General features: G+C 46.4%; 1 protein-coding gene across 1 annotated transcript in view; it reads left to right on the plus strand.

The window, feature by feature from the left end:
* Positions 1-1,554: 1,554 nt before the first annotated feature.
* The window catches only part of MET (MET proto-oncogene, receptor tyrosine kinase), a gene marked incomplete at its 3' end in the record, with an annotated part of 89,886 nt that continues 79,403 nt past the window's right edge, over positions 1,555-12,037 (plus strand). Inside the window, exon 1 of the mRNA XM_082308805.1 lies at positions 1,555-1,600. The remainder of the gene's footprint in view (positions 1,601-12,037) is intronic.

Genomic DNA, 12,037 nt, shown 5'->3' on the forward strand with positions numbered 1-12,037 from the left:
TAGTGCCAAAAAGCCCATAGGAAAGAGGAGACGTAAACAAATTGCGAAAGTGCTGCTGATGCAGATTAGTGGAAGGCTGGCTGGCTGCTATTGAAAAGCGTTTTGTTCTGATGTACAGCTTTGTCTATATACACATCACGGTGACATCCCAGGCCTAAACCAAATACATGCAACACTTTATTTAATTTTCCTTTCAAAATGTTTTGATGTAAGGTCTGACATTTTTCCCATGCTTAATCATGAAACTGGGCAATGTTTCTTACAGTTCCTTGTACTTTACTCATGCAAAACATTCATTGGTTTAAATGGTATGATTAAGGGGAGCAGAGTTGGGGCCAAAAAAGGAAGCATGCAACAGGAAAATAGATGTCTCCAATAACTTCCATTGGAATATGGAGCCTTTCACTTAAAATCTGGTTTAAATCAGTAGCTGCTGAAACCCATTACCACAAAAAAAGACGGGTCCCCTGGTGCAGGCCCCGCTGTTGAGACTTGCAGTCTCTCAGCAGCTCCCCAAGCGCACGTGGCATTGCTCAGTGACTCAGTTTCTCAGCACCTCTGAAAGATGATGACACCATCTGCCTTGCAAACCTTGCGAGGGAGAAACCCCAACCCGTGCCGTTTAGTACCCCGTAAGAAGCGCGTATGGGGGGAGATAGCTGTTTGATGGTCTGTACGAGTTGAGGTCGTTTACTCTGAAATACACGCGGACAGACGTTCAGAGCACAGCCAGTGCTGACACTACGACAGGGGCAATACGGGCTGAATTTGTTCGCTGCTACACAGCCTGTGGCGTCGGGGGACAAGCCTGGAGGTGCCCAAGTCTCGCCCTCTCAGGGTAGGGCTTCAGCGTCGCACCGGAGGGTGCCCAGCGGCCGGCAGCGCGCAGGGAGGCCGTGCCCGCACGCCGCCGGTGCCCGCACGCCGCCGGTGCCCGCTCGCCCCGAAGACGCGCGGGTGCAGGATAAGGGCCACCGAGGGCGGCCGCGGCGGGTCCCTTCGTGGCTTTGCCCCTCTGGGGAGCGCCAGCCATGGCTCCTGCCCCCGGGCTGGGGGAGCCTGGCCGGGAGGGATGGGGGGGAAGGAGGAACGGAGGGAGGGGAGAGGGAGGGAGGGAGAGAGGGAAGGAGGCGCCCCCTCTCTCCTTCCCCCCGCCGCGCACCCGGGCTCCTGCGATGTGGTGAGTCACAGGCAGGTCAGGACCGCGCCGGAGGGGCGGAGGGAGCCGAGGGGACCGGCTGATTTACCGCTGGGAGCCGCCACCAGCGCGGCGGAGGCGCCGGAGGCAAGGGCGCGCAGAGCCGCCCCGCAGCCCAGGTGCCGGGCGGGAGGCCCCTGCCCGCCGGGGCGCGCAGCCCCCGCCGCCCCAGGTAGGGACGGCAGCTCGGGGCCGGGGCGGCGGCGGCGGGGGCTGCGGGCGGGGGGCAGCGGGCGGCGCGGCGCGGGGTCGCGGAGGTGCGCCGAGCTGCGCCCCGCTCCGCCCCGCCCCGCCCGGGCTGGGCCGGGCTGTGCCGGCTGCCGGGGCGAGGAGCACGGAGCCAGCCCGCCGGGGTGCAGCGCTCGCCCCTGCGGCGGCGGTGCCGGCGCGCAGCCCGCTCCGGTAAGGACCGGCAGCCGCGGGGAGGACGGGGCGAGCCGGGGGACGCGGGCTGAGGCAGGAGCGGGGTGGGGGGGAGAAGGACGGGGAGCGGCCCGGGTGCTGCGCCGCGCCGCGCCCCGCCCGGGAACTTCGCGGGAACGCGGCCCCCGGGGCCGCCGCTGCCCTCCCCGGGGCGGGCAGCCTTCGCGCCGGGCGGGCGCCGCGGGGGCAGGTGAAGGGAGGACGCCGGCGAAGTCGCAGCCGCGGGCAGGGCAGAGCAGGGCGGCCGGCGCTCCCCGGGCTGCGCTCCGCAGCGGAATCGCTGCGGAGCGCAGCCCGGGGAGCGCCGGCCGCGCAGGCTGAGGGCGCTTCCCGCTCCGCGGCGGCGGCTGGCGGCGGGGCTGGCCGCAAGCGCGGCGGCCGAGTTGCAACTCGGGAGCGGTGGCTCCGAGGTGTGGGGTTTGGTGGTGGTCGGTGCGGCCGCCTTCCGTGAGGCCGAGGTCTCGGGGGGAAGCCTGTAGGATTCCCCAAGTTGGGGATTTGTACTTTACGGTTGTACAGCCTTCACAGTCTGCCTCGCTCTCGTATTGCGGTTTGGGCTTCCCCCCCCCCCATTTTTCAAATGCAGGTTTTGCTTCAAATGGTAAATAATTCGCACCATATAATGGCATTCCACCACTGTTCCGTGTCAGCATTAAATTAGGTGGTCTTTGGCTTTGAAACACTAAATGCACTCCTTAGAAATTGGAAGTTTCGCACATAGCTCTTAAAATAGGGATTAATAATCGGGTAACAGTGATGTTTAGCAAACTGTGCGTTTGTAACCCGTAGGAGGTTATTCAAACTGCAATGCATGCTTTTTCCAAAGAACCTATGCCATGTGCAGTAGTTCACTTGCTTTCATCCTACAGGTGCTTTTTGCATTGTCCACCAGCAAAAAGGGCATGGTGTCTTTTTTTTTTTTTTTTTAATGAGATCTGAGACGTTTGGATTCATAATCAGGCAAGATAGAGTGTCTCACATGTTTCTCTAAGAGCTGGTTAAATGTTTACAGATCATACATTGCAAGAGCAAAAAGCTAGCCTTTGGCAGGAGCTGCATGTTGAAAACAAAGTTAGAGAATGACTGTATTGCTTGTTCTTTGTGTGCCCTAACCCTTCTTCAGCACTGTATGATTCTTTTTCTGACTGTCTTCTAATACAAACTGAATCATTTGGAAAAAGGAATATTTTGTAAAACATTCATCCCTCTATTTACAGAAAAGAGAGTCAGCTGCTTAGCCTTTTTGGTGGGGAGGGAATGAATTGTCTGTCTTTATCCTATAGGGCTTTTTTTTTTTCCTTTTCTTTTTCTTTTTTCTCCAAAGGATAACCACTGCATAGCAGTTCTTTACTGGTAAACTAAATTGCACATGTTGTGGTTGGGAGAGTGGTTTGTGGAGGTGTCGTTTGCTGAGGGGAGGTGGCAGTGCAGCCTATAGATGGATGCGAGCACACTGAGTCAGGGTAGACCAGCCAGAAAGCCACAACTCAGCAGAGGTTCAATGAACAGCTCATGAATGCAAAGCTGAGTGGCAAATGTTGTCCTCCCAGGACTGCCTTTCCCATCCTGATCTTCCTGCATTTATAGTTTTCTGGTACCTTAGCTGATGACCTGTAACTTCCTCCTGCTGGTCCAATGCAACTGAAGGGGCCAACCCACCTACTCTCATTCTTCTATGATCTGCAAGTGACTGCTCTGTATTTTTGAACTCAGAGGAGAAATTCAAAGGCTGCTGCCTCCCAAATTTGGCTTCCAGGACTCCAGAGAGTAACTGGCACAGCTGGCTGCAGTGCAAGAGCAGCAGCTTTGCCTTCACAGCCGCAAAGGGAACCTGATGCTGGCAACATGCTGCGCCGGGGTAGCCAGAGAGCCTGAGCTGCAGCCGTGGGGGTCCGAGACCTCTGGATGATGTGCTTTGTACCATGATTGCTTTGTGGTGGTGATGTGTCTAGACTTTGTTCACTTCAGGCAGAAAGCAGAGAGGCTCTGCATCTCCACGTGTGTTTGTGGAATATCTAGCGTAAGGGAAATCCTGCTTAGGCTTTCTCAGCACTACAGAAACACACATCATTTCTTGAATGAGAAGGCGATAGAGTAGCTGAATAGCATTCTCTGAAACTACAGCAACACGAAACCCAGAAGGGAGTCACAGGATCCGTTTGGTGCAAAAGAGAAGGAACGGGTTGCAGCGTGACACTTCAAACAAACCTTCCTGAGATTTTGGGTGGCAACCACACCTTTGTGGCTGGTTTCTGTGAAACCCTTGTGTCCAGGCTTCCCACCACCCCACCCCCCCCCCCGTTGCTGCCTCGCTGGCTGGCCTTCGAGCCAGTGACACAATTTCGTGTTTCATCAGGCTGTTACCCTCAGCTGAGCCATCAACCTGTGCATCTTGTCGGCCGTGGCCACAGCCTGTGATTTTTGCCTCCCACGCAAAGTTTGTAGCCGGTAATTAAACCCATGCCACGCACCGCTGACGGTCACGCCACGTGGTCCTGAGCAGCACGCCGTCACCGAGGAGGCAGGACCACGGCTCCACGGAGGACCCTGCAGATGGCACCTCTTTGCCTGTCCCTCCCCGTGCAGCCAAGCCAGGAAGGTTTCTGTTGTTGTAAAAATGTTGCGTTTTTCTTGGCAATGGTTTTAACAAATCTATATCTCATGCATAGCGACTGATGAGAGCATGTTAGCAGAAGCCATTTTTAAATCAGTTTCCTGACCCAGGGGAAATGTAGTATAGACAGGGCCTTCAGGAAACGAATAATTAGGTGACCTTTTTCCCCCCAGAATATCAGGTCTGTTTTATGTAGAGCTGTTTGAAGTCACACAAATTCTCATTACTCTCCAAATCTCTAACCTTGCCTTGTTTAAGATACCTTTTAGGAAATCAAATCAGTGTTTCAATCTAATTTCCAAAGGCATTCAAACACATGGTATGTGTGCTAACTTGTTTCCTCTAGCATTAACAAATCCAGCAAATTGCCAAGCTATTTGCCTTCAGGAAAACTATGATGTTGTACAAGAAGATAAAGTCTCTTTTTCCTCCAATTTTAAACATTAGAACAATAAAGGAAAGGTAAAGTTATCAGACCAAATTGGTCTAGGATGCAACTCCTTTGAAGGAAACAGTGCTCTCAAGTAGATTGCCGGTTTTTTTGATCCATTCTGAGACTCTTCAGTCGCGCTGTGATCTTTTCCAGTCACTTGATGTGGCTCGATGGTGACCGAGTCCCCTTGGCTCAGAGGGACCTTCCTTGAATTAGTTGTGATTGTGTACACCAAATATTTGAGTGGAAAATGGAAGTGGAGATAAGGAATTAAAACCCTCAAATTTTAAGGGTTTTATAACCCTCCTATTTTAAGGAGAGGCTGTGTGCATAACCCAGGCGCAGGGTGCACGCGGTGCAAACAGGGAGGCGGTGGATGCCCTCAAACCCCTCTCCTCCGCCTCTGTCCCAGGCACACCAGTCTCCAGGGAAGCAAATGCCTCGGAGCATTTCATTTTTCAAGCAGGTGTCAATAACAGAAGAGTTTCTGTCACGCCGAGGAGTTTAATAAGCTCAAAATACTTAAACAAAATGCTTTTTTTGCGCATCCTACAGCTCCATGATAGTCTGCTTGTCCCAAGAAAATGAACGTGCAATTTTCCTTTTGTACGGAAGGCAGTGGAAGGGATCTTGTTTGAATTCATGATAAATTTGGTTGCAAATGCATGCAAAAGGAAAATTGCCGAATGCTTTCAGAAGATTTTCATTTTGCTCAAGTGTTCACACCACGGCCATCACCATGGTATTTGATAGCTATCCATTTTGTTGTGTACATTGCAGCTTTAACCTCTCTTTGAAGGGTCACATTGGCATATCTTTTTTCCTGTAGTCACAGAGAAATAACAATTTCTATGTAAGTTGCTTTCCTCTACCGTAGCTCCTTCATTTTGACGTTTATCCAACTAAACAGTATCAGAATCTTTTTGACATGTCCTGGTATAATTTCTGCGAAGGATCAGTGACCTAGCTTGATAAATTTAAAAAATCAGCAATATAACTAAATATGTGACATTTATTGAAATTCATTCTTTGCCATGGAGCTACTTTCTTTCAAAAATATTGAGAATAGTAAGGGATTGCAGCTGCAATTTGATTAAATCTACAGTTGTTACCATTTGCCTTCTGAAAATTGATTCCCTCCCCTCCCCGTCCCCCAGCTTGACATGTTTATTGATTAAAAACTCCACGTTGGCCTAAGCCAGCATATATTTGTTAGTGTTTGTGTGCTTCCCATGCAAGTTCGGACAGGCTTTCGACCGTGGAAGCCGACTCTACTCCTAAGCTATTGGAAATGGTAAGGTTCCTTAGCAATTGTTTTAAACTATATGATGACACATCTTTGAACCCCATTGTACGAAGGAAAAATACCTTCTGACTGGAGAGAGATTTCCTGTTTATGTGTGTGTTTGCTGGAATTAAGCCTTCCCCTGTGTGTTGGCCGAGTTTTTTTTTTTTTTTGTAATCCAAAATGGCAACATGGCAAGTCACCTCCAGAGTTTATTTTTTGGACAGGATACAGGTCTTTTATTTTCAAAATAATATGGTTCTGGAGTTGATGATGAAGCATAGGGGCCTCTCAGTTACACTTCTACAAGCAGAGTCAGTTAATTGAGGTGGCACAGTTATAAAGACAACTACATTTAGGCAATAAGTAATTAACTTTTATTGACAATTTTATACAGTGTGAGTTGTTCACTTCCCACACAGGAAGTTTTTGGCTTCAGGCAGATGTTCTTTCAGCATAAGGATATGAAATTTGCCAAATGTATAATTTATTTTATAAAATGGCTAGAATCATAGCTTGGGTTGTGACTGAAGAGAGTCTCGTAAAATCTTCTGATTGTTGTTATAGAGCGAAGAGTAGCCCAACAGGTGGCCTCCAGGCGAGAGCCCAGCTGCAGGAGGGTTGCATGCAGTACCTGAAGGGATTTCAGCTGTGTAGACATGGGCAGGTGACCAGAAACTAAAGCATATATAACACTCCTGCCTCTTGCTATCTGGGGTGCCTATGTTTGTGACCTTGTAGCGTGCCTCTGCACCCTATGTGCCATAGCCAAAGCCCCTTCAGAGGGGAGAGTTGTTGTTACGAGACTCAAAAAGGCATTTTGCCTATAACAGTACCGAGGCTGGACCACCCTGAATTTAGGCAGTAAAGTTATAGTTATTTATTAAATACAGTGTTGAGGTTTCTGGTTTGCTTCAAATGATGCTCATTTTAAACAACTGTCTGGGACTGGGAGAAATCTGGACTAATGGACTGATTACGCTGAGCAGTTGTTGGGGCCGGGAGCCACATGGCCCCAGTGTGGGATGTCCGTGTCCCAGCCCCAGCTGTGCCAGCTGCTGCCCCTGCCCACACCTGGCAGAACATTGCCCCCAGCTGAATTCCAGTCCCTCTATCACCCACCATAACGGCTCAAACCTGCAACACATGTGGGTCTTAAGCAACTTGCTTTTTATATCTCCTCTTGTGGTTGTGCTACTTGCCTGGTAGGAACCATGAGCAAGACTGTGGCCTCATGGTTGTCCCTGGGAGTTTTGCCACTGACTCTTCATGGACAGTGGGTTTTGCCCTGCCTTTGTGTGTGTTTGCACAGTATTTGCAAAATGGATTTCCTCTCCTTCAGTTTTAATAGAGGATTGAGGTATCTTTTTCCACATGAAATTTTTCTCATTAATATTTGCACAAATGGATAATTTTTGCAGGCTCTATTTATTTTTGTCTAAATTTTGTGGAAACAGAAATCCTTTCCAAGCATGTCTAATGAGCAGATGAAAACAATTACCAGCTACAGTTAGAATTTCAAACTTACTTATTTTCCCCTTATTTTAGGAGATATTATTTCTTTTGTTTCTTTGTTTATTTTTTTTAGTTTGTTTGACCTGGATGCTGAACCTCACCTTTCATTTACATTGTTTTTTTCCATACTGAAACTGTTCTAGCTAGCATGGTTTCAAGCTCAGTAGAGGTCTGTTGTGCCGTGTGAATGCCTAGAGACGTAGATGGGTTTTTTTACTGTTTTGTCTTTAGCTTTGTCATAAATAAGGATACTTTTTGGATTGGTTGGCCCAAACTAAATCATCGAAATTTCAGGACCATTAGAGATATTTATTAAGACATTGGGGTTTGCTTTCCCCTCCCCCCCCGGATGATCCTATGAGGATAAAGGTAGCATGTTTCCAAGTAAACCCCAGCCTTTGAGAAAATTCCCAGATCTGTGGGTTGTCCCAAATGCATGACTAGAAAAGAACATGTTTTGCTCTGTAAAACTGAAATAACTTCGCAAGCTTCATCTGTCTTCAGATATATGCTGGGGTCAGCTTGGATTTCTCTCTATCTTTAAGACTGTTATACAGCCAAAATTGTATTAGGATTTCTGTTATGGGAATTATATATCCTTTTATCTGTTGTTATATATCCCCGTATCTGTTATGGGTATTATTATATCATTTCATGTGTCGTCATGACATGTGTCTTCTCATCCAAAAATACCGGGTTCTATTGGTTAGGTTGTATTGGTTATCCTGAGAAAGCAGAATAAAGCAGAGAGAGGCAGCTTTACTAAAGACAATGAAAGGTGTTGGTAGTTGAATTCATGTCAAAAGTTGATTAATTCCTCTTTCCTAATGCCATTGAAAATGTTAAATTAATTACTGGAGTTATATTCGGTTTTCCTGTCTACTTCTAGAAAGTGGGTACTAATTTTAAATGTTATATATTACTGTCCTGCAAAACCTTTGCTTAAACTCTTTAGGTTTATTGCTTTTGCTCTTTGGATTAGAGGCTAATATTTTTCCTGGGGAAAAATGTTTCTTGTTAATACTCGGTATTTGATATCATTCTTACAAATGCCCAAAGCTGCAGTAAAAAAATACAGTCGCAATATTAATAATGCTTTAAAAAGTAGATGGAATGCAAACAGTATTGGACTCCAGTGAAGCAGTGAGCCAATGTGAAGCTCCCTATGTGATTAAACACTTCTGCATCAGAGAATATAATCCAAATTTCACCCTGAAAAATGTGTTTACCATCCATTTAAATCAGTGGAAAATGTTGTGCGTGTTTGAGGATGCAATTTAGCCCACGGTAGCTGATTGAAAACTTTGTCTTAACTGCTGTTTAACCCTTCTGATGAAGGAAAACTCTGGCATCCACTTTGCTGTTGCCTTCCCGTACGTGTTCAAGGATGGAGTGCTGCATGATAATGAGTTTTATCCTTGTTTGTGTTTGAAGCGCTTCCAAATAGTAAATGGGGGTGTTCCCCCAGCCAGGATGTAGGTGCCTTTAGTTAAACTCAGTGTGTCTGGATACAAGTAAATTCCATCACCTTCAGTGGAAACCATGCAAGTGCTGAGAACAGGTAGAGGACCCACACTTGTACTATGGCTTTATTTCTATCCTTTGCTCTGTTTTCCCCATTTCCTAGTATTTAGTGTTTATTAAGTGCATTGCAGTCAGAATCTGAAATTCCCAAATGTCTGTTTTTCCTGGTATTGCAAACACTGGCCTTACATATGAATCACCAGAGAAAATGGCACGGTGGCAACATTTCACTGTGTCCTTTTGCCTTCTCAGAGGATTAAATAGCTCCTTGTCTGGGGACATCGTCTCCTGTGACATTCTCCAGATCTTGCCAATTCTTCACCATGGCTTGTCAGTCAGATTTCCACAATGGGTGGAAATTCCTATTGAATCTACCCAGTATGGGAACCCTGCTATAAGTTTTTGAACTATCCTATGAAATTTAATATCAGTTCTGTTCATGCTTCAGAACTGCAATATGTTAAAACCCCATTACATTTTATCTTCCATTAAATCCCATAGAATTGCTACTCTTCTTTGTATCAGATTCCATTGGCTTTTTGTCCTTATTATCCCAACCTTATGTATACAAAAGAGATAGATTGCAAGGCATGTCCATTTGTGAGAAAGGGATGATTGCCTCCCTCTCCTGGTTATATTCAGAAAGACCTGACCAACAACAGTTTATCTTTTTGCCTGGATAACTATGGCAGGCTACATGAGAGGAGGAGCTCTGAATGCAGAGTGTCCTAACAAAAGGTGGGAGAGATGAGAGCCAGGCAGGAGATAGGTAAAGTCAGCACAGAGTGCATGAAATCACAAAAATCGTTAGTGACCTTCTGTTGTGGTTTAACCCCAGCTGGCAACTAAGTACCACACAGCCGCTCGCTCACTCCCCCTGGGATGGGATGGGGGAGAGGATCAGAAGAGTAAAAGTGAGAAAACTCATGGGTTGAGATAAAGACAGTTTAATAGGTAAAGCAAAAGCCACGCACGCAAGCAAAGCAAAGGAAGGAATTCATTCACTACTTCCCATCGGCAGGCAGGTGTTCAGCTATCTCCAGGAAAGCAGGGCTCCATCATGCGTAACGGTTACTTGGGAAGACAAACGCCATCACTCCGAACGTCCCCCCTTTCCCTCCTTCCCCAGCTTTATATCCTGAGCATGACGTCATATGGTATGGAATAGCCCAGGCCAGTCTGGGTCAGCTGTCCTGGCTGTGCCCCCTCCCAGCTGCTTCTGCACCGGGCAGAGCATGGGAAGCTGGAAAGTCCTTGCCTGGTGTAAACTCTACTCAGCAACAACCAAAACATCAGTGTGTCATCAACATTATTCTCATCCTAAATCCAAAACACAGCACTATACTAGCTACCAGGAAGAAAATTAACTCTATCCCAGCTGAAACCAGGACACCTTCTAATTGCAGAACTGAATCCCATGTTTTTTCTGGAGGGCTAAAAAGGGAGAACACCGTGCATGGTCATTATCAGTCAGGAGGACTGTTTGCCAGTTCTCTGGAGTCGTCTTTCCTTCTGAAAACACATTTACAAAAATAAGTATGTGTTTGTTCTTCTTCAGATGTAAGCTGCCATGATAAAATCAGCTTGGGGAGAGCTCAGAGACATCTTTGCTGCTTCCTGAAAATTGCTGTGTGTTTTCTTTTGTTTGTTTTCAAATTGAGAGGTTTTCATATAACATGCTTTGAAAGAACTCCTTTTATGCAAATAATACCACATTTCTCTCGTAAACTAAACACAGGCTGGGCCAACCTCTGCCTGCAGATAAGCACGCGTGGCTTCCAAAGTTCCCCTGACTGCAGCGGGAGGGCTTCTTCCTTATCTGAGGAGAGTACGCGCCTGAAATCCCTGCAGGGCACAAAAATAAGGTAACAACCAGTGAATTGTTTTCACAGTACAAAAAGCCTTTCAGGAGGCAGCAAGGAGCAATAAGAGGTGGCTAAAGGATAAGAAAGCACCCCTTTCCCTTCTGGAAAAGGCAAATCTGAAGGTAGGTTATTTACCAAGACCTCCATTGCATGCTATTAATAGGGGTAAAATCCCGTCAGTCAAATATTTGACTAGGCAGGGTTTATAGGGATTTCAAAGACATATGAAAAGATAATGCCCGTGTCCATTAGCTAGTTACTTGGAAATGCAATGTAGGTTAATTCAGTCTTGCTTTAAAGAGTAATGATTATCTTCATTAACAATATATAAGATTTTTAAAGATGTACTCTTCTGCACCTGTCATCCCTGTTAAGTTATGCCTTCTACATCTCGGTATTTACCCTGTATCATCTATTGCTCATTTTAAATGAGGTAGTATTGAGATTCTGTCATGTCAACAGATCTTCTGCCTTTCAGGCTGTTTTAAGCACCCCGTTTTCTAGTCCTTAGTCAGCTCAACTATCACAGGAATCGATGAGAATATTGTTTGCATAAAGAGTGCGGAGTCAACTCTTGGAAAAGGTGGTGGCTTCGCAGTAAAGGAATGTAACTTATCCTGACAAACCTTAGGTCTGAAACCAGGCTTTCATGTGAAAATCCAGATGTGTAAGAATTTAGATCTCTCCCATTATCACTCCCAACAGCTGTATCTTGTTCAAATTTAAATTGCTCAAGTGAGTAATTATTAATCACAAGAGTAGTCCATTTTTTTATTTGAACATGACATACATGGTGTTAATAAGCAATACAATATAATTTGAATATTATAAGTAGGAGCAGGGCTGTAAAAGAAAATGTTCTTGGTAAAGGACAGTGACCTTTGCTCAGTGCGTGAAGTATTGAATTCAGTGCTATCAACTACTTAACAAAACCTCATGCTCAGGAGCAATTGTTGTAATATAAAGTCCTAAATTAAAAACATACATTAACTGACATTTCCAATTTTACCACTGCCATTTTATTTTCCTTTTGGATAAGCAGACCAAGCTTAAAATTATGGGTAAGATCCAGAGAGGCTACTTTGGCATCTAAAATGGGGTTTAGAGTGAAATCAGGGCATAAGTCCAAGAAAGGGATCCAGAAAGCTAACACTCGCTGGCCACAAAGCTCTCAGGTGCT

This window comes from Platalea leucorodia, assembly GCF_965183815.1.
Source record: "Platalea leucorodia genome assembly, chromosome: 4".
NCBI lineage: Eukaryota > Metazoa > Chordata > Aves > Pelecaniformes > Threskiornithidae > Platalea > Platalea leucorodia.